Source organism: Heloderma suspectum, chromosome 1 (genome assembly GCF_057233095.1).
Source record: "Heloderma suspectum isolate Gila_16-S chromosome 1, 16-S_ref, whole genome shotgun sequence".
Classification (NCBI taxonomy): Eukaryota; Metazoa; Chordata; class Lepidosauria; order Squamata; family Helodermatidae; genus Heloderma; species Heloderma suspectum.
The window spans coordinates 340,648,786-340,670,489 of NC_139458.1; the positions used below are offsets into that span (position 1 = coordinate 340,648,786).

At 43.5% G+C, this 21,704-nt stretch overlaps 1 protein-coding gene and 1 long non-coding RNA gene across 5 annotated transcripts in view; both read right to left on the minus strand.

Annotated features, from left to right (window-relative positions):
• The window catches only part of LOC146359589 (uncharacterized), a 41,023-nt gene extending 24,237 nt beyond the window's left edge, over positions 1–16,786 (minus strand). The window contains exons 1-3 of one of the 2 annotated variants that reach the window (XR_014786711.1): positions 8,978–16,784; positions 5,337–5,575; positions 4,614–4,755 (exon numbers count right to left, since the gene is read on the minus strand). This is a non-coding gene — a long non-coding RNA (uncharacterized LOC146359589). Of the gene's footprint in view, positions 1–4,613; positions 5,576–8,977 lie in introns of both variants that reach the window. The other variant, XR_014786710.1, reaches the window with a different exon arrangement.
• NHSL1 (NHS like 1) overlaps positions 1–21,704 on the minus strand; it is a 240,735-nt gene that overhangs the window by 199,114 nt on the left and 19,917 nt on the right. The window lies entirely within an intron of this gene.

The following is a 21,704-nucleotide window of genomic DNA, read 5'->3' on the forward strand; positions in this document are numbered from 1 at the left end:
ATGGCACCCTCAAAATCTACACTGGGGGCTCTCTGGAGTAGATTTATTTATTTATTTATTTATTTATTTATTTATTTCTATACCACCCAATAGCCAAAGCTCTCTGGGGGGTTCACAAAAATTAAAACCAACACACAATAAAACAATTTAAAATATATAGAACATTAAAACCACAATATAACCTAGCAGCAGTGCAGGAGTTTAAAATACAGATTTTTAAAACAGCAAAGCTAAAAGTTTAGGAAGCTAAAATGCTAAATTGCCTGGGAAAATAAAAAAGTCTTCACCTGGCGCCAAAAGGAATACAATGTAGGTGCCAGAAGAACCTCACCAGGGAGCTCATTCCAGAGCCGGAGTGCCACAGCAGAAAAAGCCCTCCCCCTAGCAGCCACCTGCCTCACTTCCTTTGGCAGGGGCTCACGGAGAAGGGCCGCTGACAGTGATCTTAAGGTCCGGGCAGGCACATATGGGAGGAGGCGATCCTTCAGGTAACCTGGCCCCAAGCCGTTAAGGGCTTTGAATGTTAACACCAGCACTTTGAATCGGGCCCGGAAATGGACTGGCAGCCAGTGCAGCTGGAAAAGTACTGGCGTAATATGAGCTCGCAGGCCAGTCCCTGTTAACAATCTTGCTGCCCTATTTTGGACCAGCTGAAGTTTCCGGGCCGTTTTCAAAGGCAGCCCCACGTATAACGCATTGCAATAATCCAGACGAGACGTTATCAGAGCATGGATAACTGTAGCTAGGCTATCTCTGTCCAGATAAGGGCATAGTTTGTATACCACCCTAAGCTGATAAAAAGTGCTCCGTGCCACTGAGTTCACCTGTGCCTCAAGTGACAGTTCTGGATCCAAGAGCACCCCCAAACTATGAACATGATCCTTTAGGGGGAGTGCAACCCCTCCAGAACAGGTTGAATATCACCTAGCCGGGCAGACGAGCCACCCACTAACAGTACCTCCGTCTTGTCTGGATTGAGTCTCAGTTTATTGGCCCTCATCCAGTCTATTACTGTGCCCAGGCACTGATTCAGAACAGCCACTGCCTCACCTGGTTTTGATGAGAAAGAGAAGTAGAGCTGGGTGTCATCTGCATATTGATGGCACCTCAGCCCACACCTCCGGATAACCTCCCCCAGCGGTTTCATGTAGATGTTAAACAGCATAGGGGATAAAATAGAGCCCTGTGGAACCCCATGGCACAATTGCCATGGCACAGAGCAATAATCCCCCAGCAGCACCTTCTGGAATCGGCCATCCAAGTAGGAGCGGAACCACTGTAGTGCAGTGCCTCCAACTCCCAACCCAGACAACCTATCCAGAAGGATACCATGGTCGATGGTATCGAAAGCCGCTGAGAGGTCCAGAAGAATCAACAGGGTCGCACTCCCCCTGTCCCTCTCCCGGCAGAGGTCATCCCACAGGGCGACCAAGGCAGTTTCCGTTCCAAAACCAGGCCTGAAGTCCGATTGAAATGGATCTAGATAATCCGTTTCATTCAAGATTGCCTGGAGCTGTCCTACAACCACCAGCTCAAGCACCTTGCCCAGGAAGGGGATGTTGGCCACTGGCCTATAATTGTTAACATCCTCTGGGTCCAGGTTAGGCTTTTTCAGGAGTGGTCTAATTACCACCTCTTTTAAAGTGGCAGGCACCACTCCCTCTCTCAAGGAGGAATTTACAACCTCCTGGACCCAGCCAGACATCTCCTCCTTGTTTGATTTAATAAGCCATGAAGGGCAAGGGTCAAGCACACAAGTGGTCGATCGGACTTGGCCAAGCACCTTGTCCGCATCCTCAGGCCTCAGTAACTGAAACTCATCCAATAAAACTGGACCAGACGGTGCTCTGAACGCCTCTACCAATGGAACTGCATTAATCGTGGTGTCCAATTCATGACGAATCTGAGCGACTTTATCTTCAAAGTGCCGTGCAAACTCGTCACAGCGTGCCACCAAGTGTTCCACCGTCTCTCTCCCTGGCCCAGAATGTAACAGGCCGCGAACCACTTGGAAAATCTCCGCTGGACGACACTGAGAAGATGCAATGCTGGTGGAAAAGAAATGTCTCTTTTCCACCCTCACTGCCACAGAGTAGGCTTGATAGTGGGCTCTTACCTGTGTTCCGTCAGACTCAGCACGAGTTTTCCTCCACCTGCGTTCTAGCCATCTCCCCTCTTGCTTCACTGCCCTCAGCTCAGGTGTATACCAAGGAGCTGGCCAGGCTCTGCTCAGAGGGAGGGGGCGCTTGGGTGCAATCGTGTCAGCCGCCCGAGTCATCTCTGCATTCCACAGAGAGACCTGGGTTTCGACAAGAGCGCCAGCCATACCAGCAGGAAAATCCCCCAGAGCCCTCTGGAATCCATCAGAATCCATTAATCTCTGGGGGTGGACCATCTTAATAGGTCCCCCACCCTTGCAGAGGGGGAATGCTGCCAGGAGTCTAAACCTCAGCAGGAAGTGATCTGTCCATGACAAAGGGACAGATGTTAAGTCCTCCACTTTCAGATCACCATCCTCCTGCCCAGTCGAGAAAACCAGATCAAGCGTGTGTCCTTCTATATGCGTTGGGCCGATGACATGTTGGGACAGCCCCATGGTTGTCATGGCAGCCATGAAGTCCTGAGCCGCCCCGGATACAGCGGCCTCAGCATGGAAGTTGAGATCCCCCAGGACCATCATCCTGGGGGTCCTCAACACCAAGCCCGAGACCACCTCCATCAGCTCAGGCAGGGAGTCTGATGGGCAGTGGGGTGGGCGTTACACCAACAGAATCCCTAATCTGTCCTGGGTACCCAACACAAGGTACAAACACTCAAGATCTGCACTCGAATGAGCAGGAAGCCTGGAGAGGGAGATTGAATTCCTATAGACCACGGCAACCCCCCCTCCCCAACCCTCAAGTCGGTGTTGGTGCTGCACCGAGTACCCAGGAGGGCACAGCTGGGAGAGAGTGACCCCTCCCAGTTCCCCCACCCAGGTCTCAGTAATACATACCTGGTCAGCCCCCTCATCCACAATCAAATCATGGAGGAGGGAGATTTTATTTTGGGCCGACCTGGCATTCAGCAGCAGCACCACCAGACCCGAGGGCAGACTGGTAAGGCTGCCAGGAACCATCAGGTTGGGGGAAGAACCAGAAGAGGGGACAGCTGTAAGGTGTCTAGCCCCTCTTCTCCTCAGCTGGCCTGTACAGATTGGAGGGTACATAGGGCTGAGGAAGTCCCACTGCACAAGATGAAGTCTGCTCACACAGTGCTGGATTTAATCCTTCATCTTTAGTAATGAATATATTTATGCATTTAGAACAATCTGCTACAATTATATTTGAATCTGCAATATTTCTTTTTTGAATGAACAGTTTTCAAAATGTGCAATTAAAAAGATCAGTAGATAAACAACTCAGTGATATATAAAGGCTAAATGGGTGCAATAGTGTGAGTTCTTAACATCAATAGCACCTAGGAGAGTATACTTCATCATCTTTAAAAAATTAATAAACCAGGATTACTTTTGCATTCCACCCACAATTGGAAACCAGCCAGTTTCCAAATGCTTTTAGCCAAACAAAATAACTATTAAACAAACCATGTATGCTCACACAAAAGTAAAAGCACATGTGCAAACAAATATGCATATGGAGTATCTCTCAAACCTCACATTTTCAACATGTGCAAAATTAACACCTCTACAAACTTGCTAGCTAAGTTATGGAACATAATTTCTGGAACATAAATTAGCTAGCAATTTTACTATTGCCTCACTGGGGCAATAGTAAAAAAAAAAAAAAAAGGCTGATATTTTATTTGTCTCCTTGGATTAGACATTCTTGCCTGGTCCAGAATTGCTGATTTCATGACTGGAGAATCAGCAATTAACTGAGAAACTGATAGCTGAACACATATGGAACCAGATAATTTTTAAATCCAAATATGAAAGTCTAATTTATTAATACTTGTTCAGTTTTAAAGACTAACAATGCATTCTTTCCCCTTCAAGTAATGTGTCCGAACTCATAATGCAGAAACTTTATGAATACCTCTGTATCCACTATTTTATTGATTTTTGGCAGAAATATCCGTGTGTGTGTGTGTGTGTTCCCTTGTCCATCCAGCCCCAGTTTCCCACATTTCATCACCTCCAGGCATGCTAAAAAGAACAACCCAGGATGGAACTCTGCAGAAAGAAGTTGGCTTGATTGTTAATAATGGCTTAGATGACGAAGTACAGGAAATAGTTTATCCCCAAGACAGTGGTGTTCCTGAGTCCACCAGTTTACTTTTTTTCATATATGTTTGAATGTCTGTCATTTATTTCTATAGGGAAAGTAAAGCACTTGGGACAACACTGCAGTGCAGACAAATCATGACTGCAGTAGAAGGGGAAATGTGTTTCCAATATCGCACACATTGAATACGCACACTGTGGTCAGTTTAGGGTGGCAGGGGAAGGTTTACAAAGTAGGCCGGATGAGGCCTGCCACTAAATAGCAGAGGGAAGGGGGATGGAAGAAATTGTTTCCACATCCTTTTCATTGATAAAGAGCTTCAAAGCACACTACCAAAATGTATGAATAACAGAACTTCAATTCCTAATTATCTTTTTCAAAGCTCACCTATGTTCTTTCTCTGTTTCTGGGGTCATAACTGAGTAGGCCGAAAGTTTTAAAACGTCTGACCGAAAGTCAAGCCAGACCTCACTTTAATTGTGTGGTTAGCAAGGACGTCTAGGCGCAGACTCTCATCAGGAACTCAACGCTGGGAGGGGAGTATTAGAAGAAAGATAAAGAAATGTTATTGCTGTTACACAATCTTTCTATCTACCTCTATGTTTCTAGAATATGGGCCACTTTGAGGAAGTGTATCTTTGGTTTGCAGTGTGCTTATTAACACTGTTGTCATTACCTTCCCTGCATAAATGTACCTCTGTACTATAAATAACAGCCCTGATACATATATTTTTTACGTTAAGCAGGAGTCAGTATCAAATTCATTGGTTCTTTTAATTGTGGAAATCTCTCCTCAGAGAAGACAACCTGGCTCCTACTCTAATGTCCTTACAGCACCAGGCAAAGACATTTTTATTTTCTCAGGCCTTTTGTGGATTTAACATTGTTAGTTCTGTGGAATGTTAACCCTCTGCTCCCTGTTTGAATTAATCCTGCTCTGTGACCTCCAGTACCTAATTTTGAAAGTGATTCTTCCAAGCATAGGAGAGCTAAATCACTGTGTAGTCTTTTAGATTACACTGGAAAATATGAATGTATAGTGAATGCATTATAAAGATTCATACACCAAGGAGCAATTTTAATAAATCTAAATTATGATTCATCTGAGACCTAAGAATGGCTTTCAGCAGATCAGGAATAGGATGTCAAAAGCATGCAAAGTATTCAAAGTGTAGGGGTCTAATATATTCATATACATTCCTGGCAACCTGTCTTTGAAGTCATCTAATGCAAAAAAGGGCTATGCCTTATTACAGAGCTTAATTCTTGCAACTTTGTCATAACCATCCAGAGTAATGCATCTTCTAAATTACAGTTTTGTGTTGGGGCCTGGCAGCATTGTTCATTATCTGAAGGCAGAAAAAAACCATTTGTTAATATTTCCAAGTTCTGATCCATTTCCATTTTAAATACATAGGCTTTCATTGGACACATCAAAACGTTACAACACAAAGAATACAGATCGAAATGGCATAATTGCTACATCCCTTGAGTGCAAAGGATACCAGAGTCTCCTTCCTTTCTCACAAATGTACAATTCAGTTCCTAGGTAAGAACATACATCCTCCCATGTCTTCCTAAGTTCAAGGGTTAAAAAGCATTATTCTTCAGAAATGTCTATGTTAAATAGGCTAGAGTAGGCTTCGGCAGCTTGTTCACTGCAAGAAGCCCTTCAGAGACAGGTAGACCAAAACTAAAGCTACTTAATCAAAGCATGCAAACAATGATCACAAATGTGCTTGTGCATTTAATCCTCTTGAAACAATATCTCCATATAGCTAGCTAACATTATGGGATATTACTTATCTCTGTGATCCATGGCAATTCAGAGCCCTTTTCTCACTATACAGCTGTTGAACAACAAAAGATGGTCTCTATGCCCTTCCTAAAGGCCAAACTACATCATGATAAACACATGCGTACTGACAAAATGGTAGTTACATATCTAGTTCTTCCATCTCCCTTTGCAATGTCTAGCATTACTTACCAATGTCCTAATATCAAAGCATAATTTTCTGCAATGCATTTTCACAGAATTTCCCATGTCACAAGCTACCATTGGCAAAGAAACCTAGAATGCAATTTTGTAAGGAAGCTGCACTATATGGAGTGGGAGGAACTAGATACATACTTCTCATTTTTTACAGCAACCATATATTTTCATAATGTCTAGTCTTGCTTAAAAACAGGGAAGAAGTGTTTCTCCTCAGAAATAGAGATTTTAAAAAATGTTGTTGAAACACACAAGATACAACCTTCTGTTAAGTTTACTTTTAATATAGCATAAAACAGTGTCCAGCTTGAGACAAACTGCAAACAACATTCTTCTGCAGTTTCCCAGAAGGAGAAAATTCTAGTTAAATGTATATCATGTAATTTAGGATATTTTTATGACACTGGTATCCTACCATTTCTCCAAGGAATTCAGGACAATACTCTTGGGAATATTTTATCCTTTATGAAATGAGCTACACAAAGATAGTGATCAGGTTCCGACAACATACCGCGGCTCATCATGGGTTATTTAACCCATGTTGAGCCACATTGCCTGCAGGTGCCAGGTTGCATATGCAACCCCCACCCAGGGGTTGTCATGTTGTGCCAACTCGGTGAGCATGGGTTATGAGAGGGTTAAACAACCCTTCCATAACCCTAAAACAGACCATGGGTTCTTTAACAGAGGGCTCTTTAACCCTCATATAACCCATGTTCATCAGGTTCACACAACATGACAACCACCATGCAGGAGTTGCATATTCAAAATGGTCCTGCATGCACCACAGCTGTCATGCCATGCCAAAAGCCCAAAGAAATTGCTCAAAACAACACAGTGTTCTTGTTGGCATGATTGTAAAATGCCTTGAGAAATTTATTTTATGAGGCATTTAACAAATGTAATAAATAAATAAATGGCTGAATTAAAATTTACACCTTGGTTCCTCCAGTCTGACTTAAACGCTTACTCCATTACACCATGAAAGCATTCTTTCTCTCTCTCCCCCCTTCTTAAGTTATCTATTCTAAATCTTACAGGCCCATGGTTCTTAAACATTACTGTATTGAGGAGCACTATTCGGGTTGCTTGTTCTTTGTGGATCATCACATTGTTGTACTTTACAGCTGTCATGTGAGAAAGATGCTTGAAATGGCCTTTGCCCATTTGCTTTCTACAAAATTTTGTCCACTTGGTTGCATACCTCATGCATACACCCCCTTCTCAACATACTGCAGGGCAAGAAAGTCTCTCTCTCAGATTTCCTGATCCCCTGCCCAAATTGTTCCAATGGAATTTGATTTGGTTCCATTCATCTTCTATTTCTTGCAGCTATGGCAGATGGTGCTTTTAATTTTAAATTCAAATTTTACACTGAAAATAAGCTTGTCTCTTTAATATCTTCTATTATTATTATTATTATTATTATTATTATTATTCATTACATTTCTACACCACCCCAAAGCTGAAGCTCCCTGGGTGGTTTACAGAAGGTTACATAAGAACCCCACAGCTCATCAGCACTTTTTGTTTTCACCATAATAAATAAATGCATCAGGGGCCACTGGTGATTCTCAGAGCACAGTTAAAGAACTACTGCTGTATAACATACTTTATACAATCCTTTCTTTTTTACCAACATTTTTATTTAACAAAATGTCCTAGTAGAGATCAACAGTAGTAGACGGAGTTCTGAAATTTGGTAGTTTGCTTTAAATAGGATTTTTCTGCTCCAACACAATAACACAGTTCGCATGTAATGATTAGCCATGGGTTATTTAAACTAGGGGTAGTTGGGACTGTGCAGGAGTGAGCAAGTATGCTGCTTCCTGACTGCTCACTGTCTCTGCTTTGTTTCTGCTTTGATAAACAACTCAGAAATGCCCCATTCCTGGGTTGTGCTCCGTAATGTCCAAACCCAGCACTCTGGGTTCCTAAGGGAGAAACAACCCAGAGTTTTAATCCATGATTTGTTGTTGGGTTAAAACTATGGGTTGAAACCTCCCCTCCTCAAACACACAACAGAGTGGCATATAATTAGGTTGGAACACAACTAGAAAGGACATGTAGCAGTTGAGTCTTATGTCAAGCAATCTCTGACAACATAGCCATAGCATTCCCCAACCTAGTGCCCTCAGATGTTTTGGATTACAATTTTCATCAGCCTCAGTCAAGATGGCCATTGGCAGAGGCGATGGGAGTTACACTCCTAAATACCTGGAGAGCACCAGGTTAGGGAAAGGTCTGGTAAAGTAATGACGTGTTCTACCAAAAAAAGAAAAAGAAAAAGCAAACAAACCAGAATACTAGACTTCAATCAAATAAATTTAAAGAACCAGTTCATTAACAAATGCTAAATATAATTATGTCACCACATCCTATGTCTTCCTCTTCTGAAATTTGTTGTTCAACTTTTATCTTTTATTCCATTCCTTATCTAAGTCATGTGCAATTGAAGGTGTGTCTCGTGTTCATAACAGACAACCTGAATGCATTTTACTTGCTATTCAGTTTCCTGTCTTTGATGGGGAATCCATGAAGCAAATATTTAGCACTAGGCCACAAGCCAAGCAAGCAACAGAAAGTTTTTATACTTTTGCCAAGATTTCTTGCTCTCTTTTTAAAATGAAAATCGTGACAATTATGTTGATGCTCCTTCTGAATTAGATGTGCCTCTAAAAGACAAGAACCTATTTTGGGCTTCCAATACGCTATTTCACAAGCTCATTCATTTATTTTTAAAAGGCAGCTTACATACCGATTTAGAGGCTAATGTTCTTGTCTGAAAACATTCGGAACCAGTCAACCTGCAGCGATTTTCAGGCAGTAATCTTGAAATAGCAATTGAATGAGAGATAGAAGGATTCAATAAATGAAGAAATCTACTGGCGCGTTCAAAAATGCTGTTATTGTTTCGTTGTCAGCTTCCTTGCTTTTGCAATTATGCAATTAGACAGCTTGCTCTTCCAATGCTTAACAGTAAGCATTTAAAGAAGAAGAAGAATACTGACAAACAAGTAAAGCTTTACTTAAGAATAAAAACCTGCAATTCCACTCCCTTTGCTACCCCAAATGCATATCCTGTTAATTCTTTGTGTAATACAGTTTCACAGAGTGTGACTACTCATGTAACTGCAAATGGCAGCAAAGCTGGGAAGGCTAAAGTAAAATGTATCTACTGTAGATACCCTACCACTATGCTCCTTTTATCTCTCCCATACACAATCTGATCATATTATCAGATATACATTTTCTCTGTCAGGGGCATGATTGGTAGCTAAGAAGTCTGTGGATCCTTCAGACCCACAGTCACTCCCTCCCCGCCCACCACCAGACCCCTCTGTTCTCCCCTATACAAGGTTGAAATTCCAAGGTTGGAGTGCTGACCTCGTAGGGGAAGCCACCGTGAGGTGGGAGGGGCCAGGAGGGGGGTTCCAAAATTCGACAAACACCGCCAAGGTCAGAGCTTTGACAAGACCTCAGAAAAGTTCTTCTATGGCCTCAGGGATGCATCCCCGAGACCAAAGGATTGCTCTCCAAGTAGCTATATAGTTCTACTATATAGTACAGTAAAATGTAACACTTGGCAGAAACAATAGCAGAAACAAAACAAACATTAAGAAGTAATTTAGAATTCACTTAAATTCTCCAATATTGATAAGCATTTTAAGAATCCAGACTGGGATTCTTTCCATATTAGCAATTTAAAGTTTTATTTTATTCATTGCATAAAATCCCTATGGCATTTTGACCCTATGGCATTTTAATTGCCATAATGTCTGACAATCTGGATCCTAGCTCAGTAGTACTGAAAAATTATCAGGCTGACGAACAAAATCAATGGAGACACAGTGACCTAGTTCATGCTATGATGGCGGCCCGCCATGGTGCGGGCCGATGCATGCTATGCAGTTTTTGACTATTCAAGCTGGAGCCACAGCTTGTCATGTTGCCCCAAACCAGGCAGCGTGAGTTGTGCATAGGGATGTCGGAGGAATCTAACTGAAATTCACCAAGCTTTCATCAACTCAGCCCCCCAGACTTCAGCTTGCTTACCTGCGAGCTGGCCCAACTATGCAGATTAAGTCAGGGCAGCTTGCAGTTTTTCAGGGGGGGGGGGTGTTCCTGAAATGGATATTTATGCAAATTGCGGCCACAACTTGGATAATCAGCATGGATTTCAGCTGTAATATGCTTAATTTACGCAAATCACACCCACAATTTTCACAGATCATGGGCATAATTTGCGCAAATTAAGCATATGACAGCCACAATTTGCTCAAATTATGGCCACAATTTGCTCAAATTATGGCCGGAATTTGTTCAAATTATGCAAATTGCGAATACGATTTGTGTAAATGTCAATTTAAGGGTGGGGGGGGAAACCTGAGAAGAGTTCCTGGATTTTGGGGAAAATCCTGCAGCTCAGCTCATAATTACAAGGCGAGCCAGGGGCTTTAGGGAAATCTAACGAGCCTAAAAAGAGCCGGATTTCCCTGCAGCAGCCATTCCTAGTTGTGCAAGGGTTATACAACCCTCACATATCCCTAGAACAGCCCATGGGTTATGTGAGGGTTATTTAACTCTCACACAACCCCCGCCACCTAGGTTCAGACGACACAACAAGCTACAGTCACAGCTTGAATATTCATAATGGCTGCACCACACCATTAAATAAGCCTTAAATAAGCCATTAAATAAGCCTTACAGTGGCTTATTTGATCATGCAAACCGGCCCAATTAGTAGTGACAGGAAGCCCAGGTTATTCCACACTAAATCAACGGATCCCCCATCTTCCTATCTTTTGCTGCTGTAGACACAACAGCCTAGTTTACCTAGTTACCCGATAGAAGAATTTGGCTGTTTCAAAAGAATGAAAAAGATTCCAAAACTAGATAATTTCTTCAGCTCTTCAACATTTTTTTTGTGTAGAATTTAATGTGGGTTAGTCTAAATGCTGCTATAATATTCTTACAGCCCAATTTTAAAGATGTATACTTAGAAGCGATAGATTTAATTGCACTTACTCCTGTGGTATGCATGGTTAGGACTACAACCATAGCCATACCTTTAAAAAATTCAGAACAGTTTTTGCTTATTGCAGCAAAATATATGTACTGATAATACATAGCCCTAAGAAATGCACGAAGATTTCTGTGGCTATATACTTCCAAAACATGCCAAAATCTCTTTCGTAATTAGAGACTAACAACCATTTAATAGTAAAACAAAGAAATAATTTATTATCTCTTAAGACTACATCTAAATAATTAGCTTCTTTACAATGCTAATTCTGGTTGACAATATAAAGCATCTCATTCATTGAGTTTCCAGAATTTATGGCCTAGACTATTCATCTCATCCTGGAAATGGCTGCAGATATATGCCTCTAATATTCTGGATACTTTGGGGATAATGATGTGTAAGGAATTACAAGAAACATATTAAATTTACAGAAACCAACAAGAATGGTGTTTTAATCAGAACAGTAGACAGAGGCTATCACTATAGAATTGTTGCAATGAGCCAGAGAGAGTCTAATATAAAAATGAAAGGTCTTTTTGTTTTAAATAATTTCATTTCCCTCTCTTCATTACAAGTGATACAATAACGCAAGACATTTAATATGCATTCAGTCAATTTCTGTGGTATTTGTCTTCATTTTATACTGAAAGTCCCTTACAGCAGGAACCTATCTTTCTGATTATATTACTCTGTAAAGTGCTATATGTACATAGATGGCATAGCATAAAGTTACTGATGATGATGATGCTCATGTTTCTTTTTGTGGCCAAAGCACCTGGCTGAACCACAGATGCGTTTACTACTTCTGGCATTTCTACAATATTTGCTGCATATAAGTTTCAGTAGACAAGACAATATTATGAATCAATTCAATCATAATTGCAGACTTTATACTAAGCATTAAAATATTGCATGTTATTCCCCACACCTTTAATTCACTCTGGTTAACAGGCAGAGCAATCCTACACTTCATTTTTGCTGGGGGGGGGGGGAGATACACTGCTGCTATGCTGGCAGAATGGCCACTGTATCCTATATCCACTCAACCTGTTTAGGGTTTATATACTGATGGTGGAATGCGATTACATGCTGTGTTATATTACACCTGTCATGGCAACATGGTGGCTAGAACTGGTGTAGATCATGCCTTCAACAGGGGCATGATCATGGTCTAGGAGTATAGGATATGGCACATATGCTCCTCCCCTATGCCACCCCATCCCACTCATAACTCCACCCTGTTTTAACTGGTCCACTAGCATATCTGGGCAGATCCACCAGCATATCTGTCATGGTGGCAGTGTATGTTGTATTCTGCCAGCGTAGCAGAGCTTCCACTGAGTCCCATAGCCCTTCAGCACATGTAACTGAAGTACAGTGTTGCTCTATAAATTTCTGTGGCCATGCTCTCATTGAAATATTGAATTCTTATCAGAAATATCACTACCTATTAACTTATGCGGGCATTCAGGATTAAATGATCTCAGCCTTTATGAGCTAGGCAGTAATGCAGTCTTTCTAAAATATAATGAGGTGAAGCTCTAGGAAACAAAAGGTCTTTGAGTGCAAGGCTCAATAACCCAGGGGAGGATTCTTATAACACGTCTACAAAGATACATCTTGATGATATAAACAAAGTTCATGCAAAGTTAATCCTGACCTAGTAGAAAGGTTTAATCTCTTAGATATTTTTGCAGTAGGATTTCATACAAGCCATTATTTCTTAAAGTTAGACTGGAAGAAAGCCATAACTTCTTCCTACTGAAAAGGCAACCTTGAAATTAGTTCAAACCTGAGAATCTGTTTATTGTCATTTCTTTCATTTGTAGGCTCAGACCTATCTTTGATATGCCATCGTCACTGCCAATTACTTTGGAGGAAAATATGTAATACTTTAATTTGCAAAAATGGTACCAATACACTTTCAACAAGTATACTTTCATGGCTTCCTTGGAATTGCTAAAGAATTAAAATCATTATCAGTAACTTCTGAGTACCAAGTTTACAAAGAGTTCAAATATGGAACAACACAATCTACAAGAGAGACTTGGTAAAAAAAATATAATGCAAAGAAAGGCTGAAAACTATTCTAACTAGCCATCAAGATGCTCCTTGTTGTTCAGTCGTTCAGTCGTGTCCGACTCTTCGTGACCCCATGGACCATAGCACGCCAGGCCTTCCTGTCCTGCACTCTCTCCCGGAGCGTGCTCAAGTCCATATTCATTCCATCAGTGATGCAATCTAGCCATCTCATCCTCTGCCGTCCCCTTCTCCTTTTGCCCTCAGTCTTTCCCAGCATCAGGGTCTTTTCCAGAGTTTTCTCTTCGCATTAGGTGGCCAAAATATTTGAGCTTCAGCTTCAGTATCTGTTCTTCCAATGAGCACTCAGGGTTGATTTCCTTTAGGATGGATTGATTTGACCTCCTTGCAGTCCAGGGGACTCGTAAGAGTCTTCTCCAGCACCACAGTTCGAAAGCATCAATTCTTCAGCGCTCAGCCTTCCTTATAGTCCAGCTCTCACAGCCATACGTTACTACTGGGAAAACCATAGCTTTGATTAGACGGACCTTTGTTGGCAAGGTGATGTCTCTGCTTCTTACTATGCTGTCTAGGTTTGCTCCCAAGGAACAAACATCTTTTAATTTCATGGCTACAGTCACCGTCTCCGGTGAACTTGGAGCCCAAGAAAGTAAAATCTGTCACTGCTTCCATTTCTTCCGCTTCCATATGCCAGGAAGTGATGGGTCCAGATGCCATGATCTTCTTTTTTTTAATGTTGAGTTTCAAACCAGCTTTTGCACTCTCCACTTTCACCCTCAACAAAAGGCTCTTGAGATCCTCTTCACTTTCTGCCATTAGGGTGGTATCATCTGCGTATCTGAGGTTGTTGATAATTCTCCCGGCAATCTTAATTCCGAGCTGTGATTCGTCCAACCCGGCGTTTCTCATGATGTACTCTGCATATAAGTTAAATAAGCAGGGCGACAATATGCAGCCTTGTCGTACTCCTTTCCCAATTTTAAACCAATCAGTTGTTCCATGTGTGGTTCTTACTGTTGCTTCTTGACCCTCGTACAGGTTTCTCAGGAGACAGGTAAGGTGGTCTGGTACCCCCATCTCTTTCAGAATTTGCCAGAGTTTGTTGTGATCCACACAATCAAAGGCTTTAGCATAGTCAATGAAGCAGAAATAGACGTTTTTCGGGAATTCTTTCACTTTCTCCATGATCCAGCGAAAGTTGGCAATTTGATTTCTAGTTCCTCTGCCTCTTCGAAACCCAGCTTGTACTTCCAGTCAAGCTGCTCCTACCAGTACATAATTTATTTTTTCTACCAACATATTTAAATTAAAAATTAGCTTAGCCCACTGGGTTTTCAAAATTTCTAACTTTGGGGATCCCTATCTACATTGCAGAAGAATCTGGGGAGTATTCTAGGATTCATGAAAGTTGCTAGTTTCATCTATTTTGCCTCATTATTGCCCTACATACAGCAACAGGGCACCCTAGAAGGCTAGAAGCCAATACTCATCTGCAGGCTGCTACACATTGTAGGACACCATCAAGTGGCTTGTCTGCCATTACATTTTTCCTCCCTGAGGAACCCAATAAGCTCCTCAGGAATCATTGGGTTCCCAAGAATGTAATTATAACGCCACTGATATACCAAACATACTTAGACAGACATGCACAATGCAAATTACTACAAGGGCAGCATTGAAAATAAGCCTACAAAAGTTACCAGCTTGCAAATTTCTTCATTAGCCTGCTATAAGAGGTTAAAAATAAAGGTAAAGGTGTCCCCAACCAGTCGTGTCCAACTCTAGGGTGTGGTGCTCATCTCCATTTCTAAGCCAAAGAGCCAGCGCTGTCCGAAGATGCTTCCGTGGTCATGTGGCCGGCATGACTGAACACCGAGGTGCACGGAACGCTGTTACCTTTCCCGCCGAGGCGGTATCTATTTATCTACTTGCAATTTCTTGCTTTCGAACTGCTAGGTTGGCAGAAGCTGGGACTGAAGACGGGAGCTCAATCCGTCACACAGCACTTGGGTCTCGAACTGCTGTCCTGCTGACCTTCCGGTCTGCAGTTCAGCGTCTTAACCTTAGCAGGGAGTAAAAAATTGCCTTATACTAAACAGCCAGGATCTGCAGAAGCCACCACCCAGGGAAGAGGGTGTGCCTGCTGCTGCTGCTGCTGCCACTGCCACCACCACTGCTCTCCCTGTGGACTTCTGTCAGGCAGACCGCTAGTCCCTGCAGAAGCTCTGAAACGTTTGCTGTTCTGCAATGCCAGGTCAGTTACCCAGAAAACATCCCTCATCTATGACATGATCCTGGATGAGGGTACAGACCTGGCATGTATTACAGAGACCTGGCTGGCTGAGGCCGCTGCTCCAACTCTTGCGGCCATGTGCCCAGCCAGATTTTCATACACACAGCAGCTGAGGGCTGGGGATCGGGGAGGGGGAGTGGCTGTTATCTACCGGGAGTCCTTGGTCTTCACCAGATCCCTTCTCTGGGAGACCAAGGTTGCTGGGTTCATGTACTGGAGGTTGGGCCCGAAGGGAAGTCTGGGGATTCTGCTCGTGTCCTGCCCACACCACTGCACGACTGACTCCCTGGCCAAGGTGCTTGAGGTGGTCTCTGATGTGCGTGTTGTTGGTGTACAGTCCCCTAACTTATTGGTGTTGGGGGACTTCAATGTACATTCAGAGGCCATCCTCACGGAGGCACCTCGAGACTTCATGGAGACCATGGCTTCCTGGGAGCTGCACCCTATTCCACCTGGGCACACCCATGTAGCTGGTCATGAGCTAGACCTTGTGTTTGTTTCTGGAAAAGCAGGGAGTGATCTGGAAGTCAGGGATTTATTTATTTATTTATTTATTTATTCATTCATTCATTCATTCATTTCATTTCTATACCGCCCAATAGCCGAAGCTCTCTGGGGGGTTCACAAAAATTTAAACCAAACAACACACAATAAAACAATTTAAAATATATAGATCATTAAAACCACAATATAACAATACAACCACAATAAAACCTAGCAGCAGTGCAGGAGTTTAAAATACAGATTTAAAACAGCAAAGCTAAAAATTTAGAAAGCTAAAATGCTAAAATGCCTGGGAAAATAAAAAAGTCTTCACCTGGCGCCAAAAGGAATACAATGTAGGTGCCAGGCGAACCTCACTAGGGAGCTCATTCCAGAGCTGGGGTGCCACAGCAGAAAAAGCCCTCCTCCTAGTAGCCACCCGCCTCACTTCCTTTGGCAGGGGCCCATGGAGAAGGGCCGCTGACGATGATCTTAAGGTCTGGGCAGGCACATATGGGAGGAGGCGCTCCTTCAGGTAACCTGGCCCCAAGCCGTTAAGGGCTTTGAATGTTAACACCAGCACTTTGAATCGGGCCCGGAAATGGACTGGTAGCCAGTGCAGCTGGAAAAGTACTGGCGTAATATGACGCAGGCCAGTCCCTGTTAACAATCTTGCTGCCTTATTTTGGACCAGCTGAAGTTTCCGGGCCGTTTTCAAAGGCAGCCCCACGTATAATGCATTGCAGTAATCCAGACGAGAAGTTATCAGAGCATGGAGAACTGTAGCTAGGCTATCTCTGTCCAGATAAGGGCGTAGTTGGTATACCACCCTAAGCTGATAAAAAGTGCTCCGTGCCACTGAGTTCACCTGTGCCTCAAGTGACAGTTCTGGATCCAAGAGCACCCCCAAACTATGAACATGATCCTTTAGGGGGAGTGCAACCCCTCCAGAACAGGTTGAATATCACCTAGCCGGGCAGATGAACCACCCACTAACAGTACCTCCGTCTTGTCTGGATTGAGTCTCAGTTTATTGGCCCTCATCCAGTCCATTACCATGCCCAGGCACTGATTCAGAACAGCCACTGCCTCACTTGGTTTTGATGAGAAAGAGAGGTAAAGCTGGGTGTCATCTGCATATTGATGGCACCTCAGCCCACACTTCTGGATAACCTCCCCCAGTGGTTTCATGTAGATGTTAAACAGCATAGGGGATAAAATAGAGCCCTGTGGAACCCCATGGCACAATTGCCATGGCACAGAGCAATAATCCCCCCGCCACCCCCTTGTCATGGTCAGATCACTATCTGGTGGCATTGGTCTTCTCGGTTCCACAAACCCTCCGCAGGGGTGGAGGACCCATTAAAATGGTCTGCCCCAGGCGTCTTATGGATCCGAATGGATTCCTGAACGCGCTTGGGGATTCTCTGGGGTACGCAAGCAGCCACTCGGTCGAGACCCCGGTGGGTGGGTGGAATGCCACAATCACTGGGGCAATAGATCGGGTGGCTCCGAAACGCCCTTTCCCCCTGAACAGGGCTCGGACTGCACCATGGTTAAATCCGCCGTTATGAGCTCTGAAACAGGAGGTGAGATGGCTAGAGTGCCAGTGGCGGAAGTCTCGCTCCAAAGGCGATCAGACACAGGCTAGAGCTGTATCTTCAGCCTATCACATGGCGATGAAGGCAGCAAAAAAGGAATATTATGCTGCCTCTATCGTGTCTGCAGAGTGCTGTACCAGGAGGCTGTTCCAAGTGGTCCAGAGTCTGGTCAATTCTGTTGCTCCGGAACCGCTGGAGCATTCTAAGGCCTCCTGTGCGGCCTTGGCAAGGCACTTGATGGATAAAATTGATCAGATTAGGAGTGTTATTCTGTGCGCCGTGGATACAGTTAGCGAGCAAGAGGCAGTCTGTTGCAAACCGGTTTTGTGGGATCGGTTCCAGCTTCTTCCTTCTGATGAACTGGACAAGGTGCTTTCATCTATAAGGCTGACCACCTGCATACTGGATCCTTGCCCATCTTGGCTCATTATGAGCTGCAGAGAGAGGCTGGGTGAGGAGATCAGAGTGGTGGTGAACACCTCCCTTGAGGAGGGATTGATGCAATCAGCTCTCAAGGAGGCAGTGATAAGACCGCTTTTTAAAAAGCCCTCCTTGTATCCCCAAGTTCTGAACAACTTTCGCCCAGTCTCAAATCTGCCATTTTTGGGCAAGGTGATTGAGCAGCTGGTGGCGATGCAGTTGAAGGCACACTTGGAAGAAGCCAATTATCTAGATCCATTTCAATCGGGCTTCAGGCCTGGGCATGGGACAGAAATGGCCTTGGTCGCCTTGGTGGATGATATGAGGGCTTCGGATAGGGGTGAATGCTCCTTCCTTATTCTCCTCAACTTCTCAGCGGCTTTTGATACCATTGATCACACAATCCCCCTGGACCGCCTGGAGGGGTTGGGCATTGGAAACACCGTATTGCAGTGGTTCCGGTCCTTCCTCTCCAGCAGGTTCCAGAGGGTAGCACTTGGGGAGGAGGTTTCGGACCCGTGGCCACTCATTTGTGGGTTGCCTCAGGGTTCCATCCTCTCCCCGATGCTATTTAACATCTATGTGAAGCCGCTGGGGGCTATCATCAGGAGGTTTGGGGTGCAGTGTCATCAATATGCGGATGACACGCAGCTCTACCTCTCGTTTAAATCTTCACCAAGGTTGGCCATAGAATCCCTGTCCAAATGTCTGGAGACAGTGAGTGGCTGGATGGGGAGGAATAAGCTGAAGCTGAACCCTGACAAAACCAAGGTACTTTTGGTGGGAGACAAGAGGAGGTTGGGGGATTTTGACCTGGTGTTGAATGGGGTACGGCTACCCTTGAAAGACCAAGTCCGCAGCCTAGGGGTCATTTTAGACTGCCAGCTGTCCATGGAGGCTCAGGTGTCAGCTAGGAGCTGGACAGCGCTGTACCAACTCCATCTGATACGGCGGCTGCGCCCCTACCTTCCCGACCATCTGCTCCCATCGGTAGTACATGCCCTGGTCTCCTCTCGTCTAGACTACTGTAATGCGCTCTACGTGGGGTTACCCTTGAAGACAGTTCGGAAGTTGCAGCTGGTACAGAACACGGCAGCTCGTCTGATTAAAGGCAGCTGCCAGCATGACCACATCACTCCAGTGCTGAAGGAGTTGCACTGGTTACCAGTTGTTTTCCGGGCCAAATTCAAGGTATTGGTTTTGACCTTTAAAACCCTATATGGTTCTGGCCCAGCCTATCTTAAGGAGCACCTCCAGCAACACCAGATAAGCCCCTCAGCCTCGGATGGCCTGTCTGGTGTTCAGCCTCGGATAGCCTTCTCTCTGTCCCATCAGCCAGGACAGCTAGGCTGGTGAGGATGAGGGAGAGGGCCTTCTCTGTGGTGGCCCCCACTCTGTAGAATTCTCTCCCTAGGGAATTACGCCATGCCCTCTCTTTAATGAGCTTCCGCCACACATTGAAAACTTGGTTGTTCAGGCAGGCATTTGGGGTGGGCTAGGGAAATTTTAGAAAATGATGTTTTAATGTGTAATTTTATTGTTTTTAAACTGTTTGTATTATTGTATATCGCCCAGAATGGCCGGGTGACCAGCCAGATGGGCGATTAAGAAATTTAATTAATTAATTAATTAATGAGGACAGGATCACTGTATACCTTCTCTGCCAGCTCATTTCATTTCCATGCTGGTTGCGGAAGAGCAGAAGCCCCTTCCTCCATAGCCAGCATGGAAACAAACTAGACTGGCAGAGGAGAACATCTGCTATGGAATATCTTGCTGACTCTTAGTATTAAGTATTGTAATTATAGTTACTATTATTATTAACATATATATACCACCTTATTTGCTAAAAAGCCATCGAGGTGGTAAACAACTATTTAAAACAATAAAACAAGTACATTTAAACAACATTAAAGCAACTACATAATTTAAGAGGCTAAATTAAAAAGATGTGCCTTCACACCCTTTCTAAAAGCCAAGAGAGCGGGGGCCAATCATAGCTGTTGAGGAAGTTTGTTCCACAGTTTGGGAGCAACACAGGACAAAAGCCCTTTCACGTGTGCCTGAAATTGAGGGTGTCCTCAAGTGGCCTCTTCCGCAGATCTTAATAACCATGCAGGTTCATAACAAGACAGGCAGTCCATTTTTAAGCTATTAAGGGCTTTAAAGTTTAAAACCAACACCTTGAGTTAAGCCCGGAAAGCAACTGGCAACCAGTGCAGATCTTTCCAGACAGGTGTAATATAGTCTCAATACAGTGTGGCCAGTAGCGTTAAGTACAGTGTTGTACAAGAGTAATCCTTTAAAGGAAAAAAGTGTGAAGCAGCTGTACAATTCACAACTGTAACACTCTTCTTAGTTTTCTAACCCCTCCTTTCCAGCCTTATGCATGTGCACTGCTGCTTTAATCAGGTTCTAATCATTATCCAGGTTATATTCGTTTTACGTAAATAGCCTTCCAAAATGTAACCTGCTAGAGTTAACAGTGATATTTCATAAAAATGCTCATTTATAAAGACCAGTCAGTATAGGAGCCATGGGCAAGATGCGGTCCCCTCTTCATTAGTTTCCAGCCTGCCTGAAGGTTTCTCTGTTTGTTATGCAATAGACAAGGAAAGCAGACAGGAGAAATAGTTACCCTCCTAATGTGCATATACATGACAAAACAGAAATGTCCATGTCCTTCACACATTAATGTACGTCTTTACTACATTTATAAACTGCCTTTCAGTCAAAGCAGTTAAAGGTGGTTTACAATAAAAAATAATACCTTACAATCCAATAAACAAGACACAGAACAAAAACAAGGGACAGGAGGGGAAAGGAAAATAAGCAAAATACAGTAACAACTCTTGCATGTTAGATAATGCAGTGTACACACACTGTACATGCTTTTTACTATATGGAAATGATATCCAGATCAGAAAAAAAATCACACGTGAAGCAGCCCTTACTGACTAAACAGCTCAGTCAGATTTAACAAAACATCAAACACAGCAATGCAAAAGTGAAGAAGTAAAAACTCTCTATATGCAGACTCTCTAAGGAATGCACTGTCTTAGTACTGGCACTAATAAATGATAATGGATATTTTTCCATCTAATAGGGGAAGCAGCATCAAAAGCCTTCATCAGAATTGAGCAGAGTACATATAACTTAATATGTACCCAGTCGAAAACTGGAAAACGGTCAGGAAATTGAGGATGAAGAGAGAAGGTATCTCTACACCAGCCTAAAATCCTGCATTTAAAACAGGGCTTTCTGCTTCCGTTTTCAATGCAGGATCACGACAGCTCCCTTTTTCACCCGCTTCCTTTCCCCCCTCTCCTTTCCCCCTCGTTCTCCCCATATCTGAGTCTTCCATTATCTTTCATTGATCTCGCTCCTCTTCTTGCCACTTTTCCTCTTTTCATGGAGGGAACACAAGCAGAACACAACGGGGTAATTTGATAGCTCATTATCTGAGATATATTTAAAAACGGAACAAAGGGCATTTAGTGCAGCAGATGCCTTGGAGGTTCATGTGTCATATAAAGAGCCCGCAAACTTCCGTGAAGGAGCAATCTCAATCGCAGGATAAGAGCTCCGTGTGAAGAAAGCCAGAGATGTCATCCTGTCAACA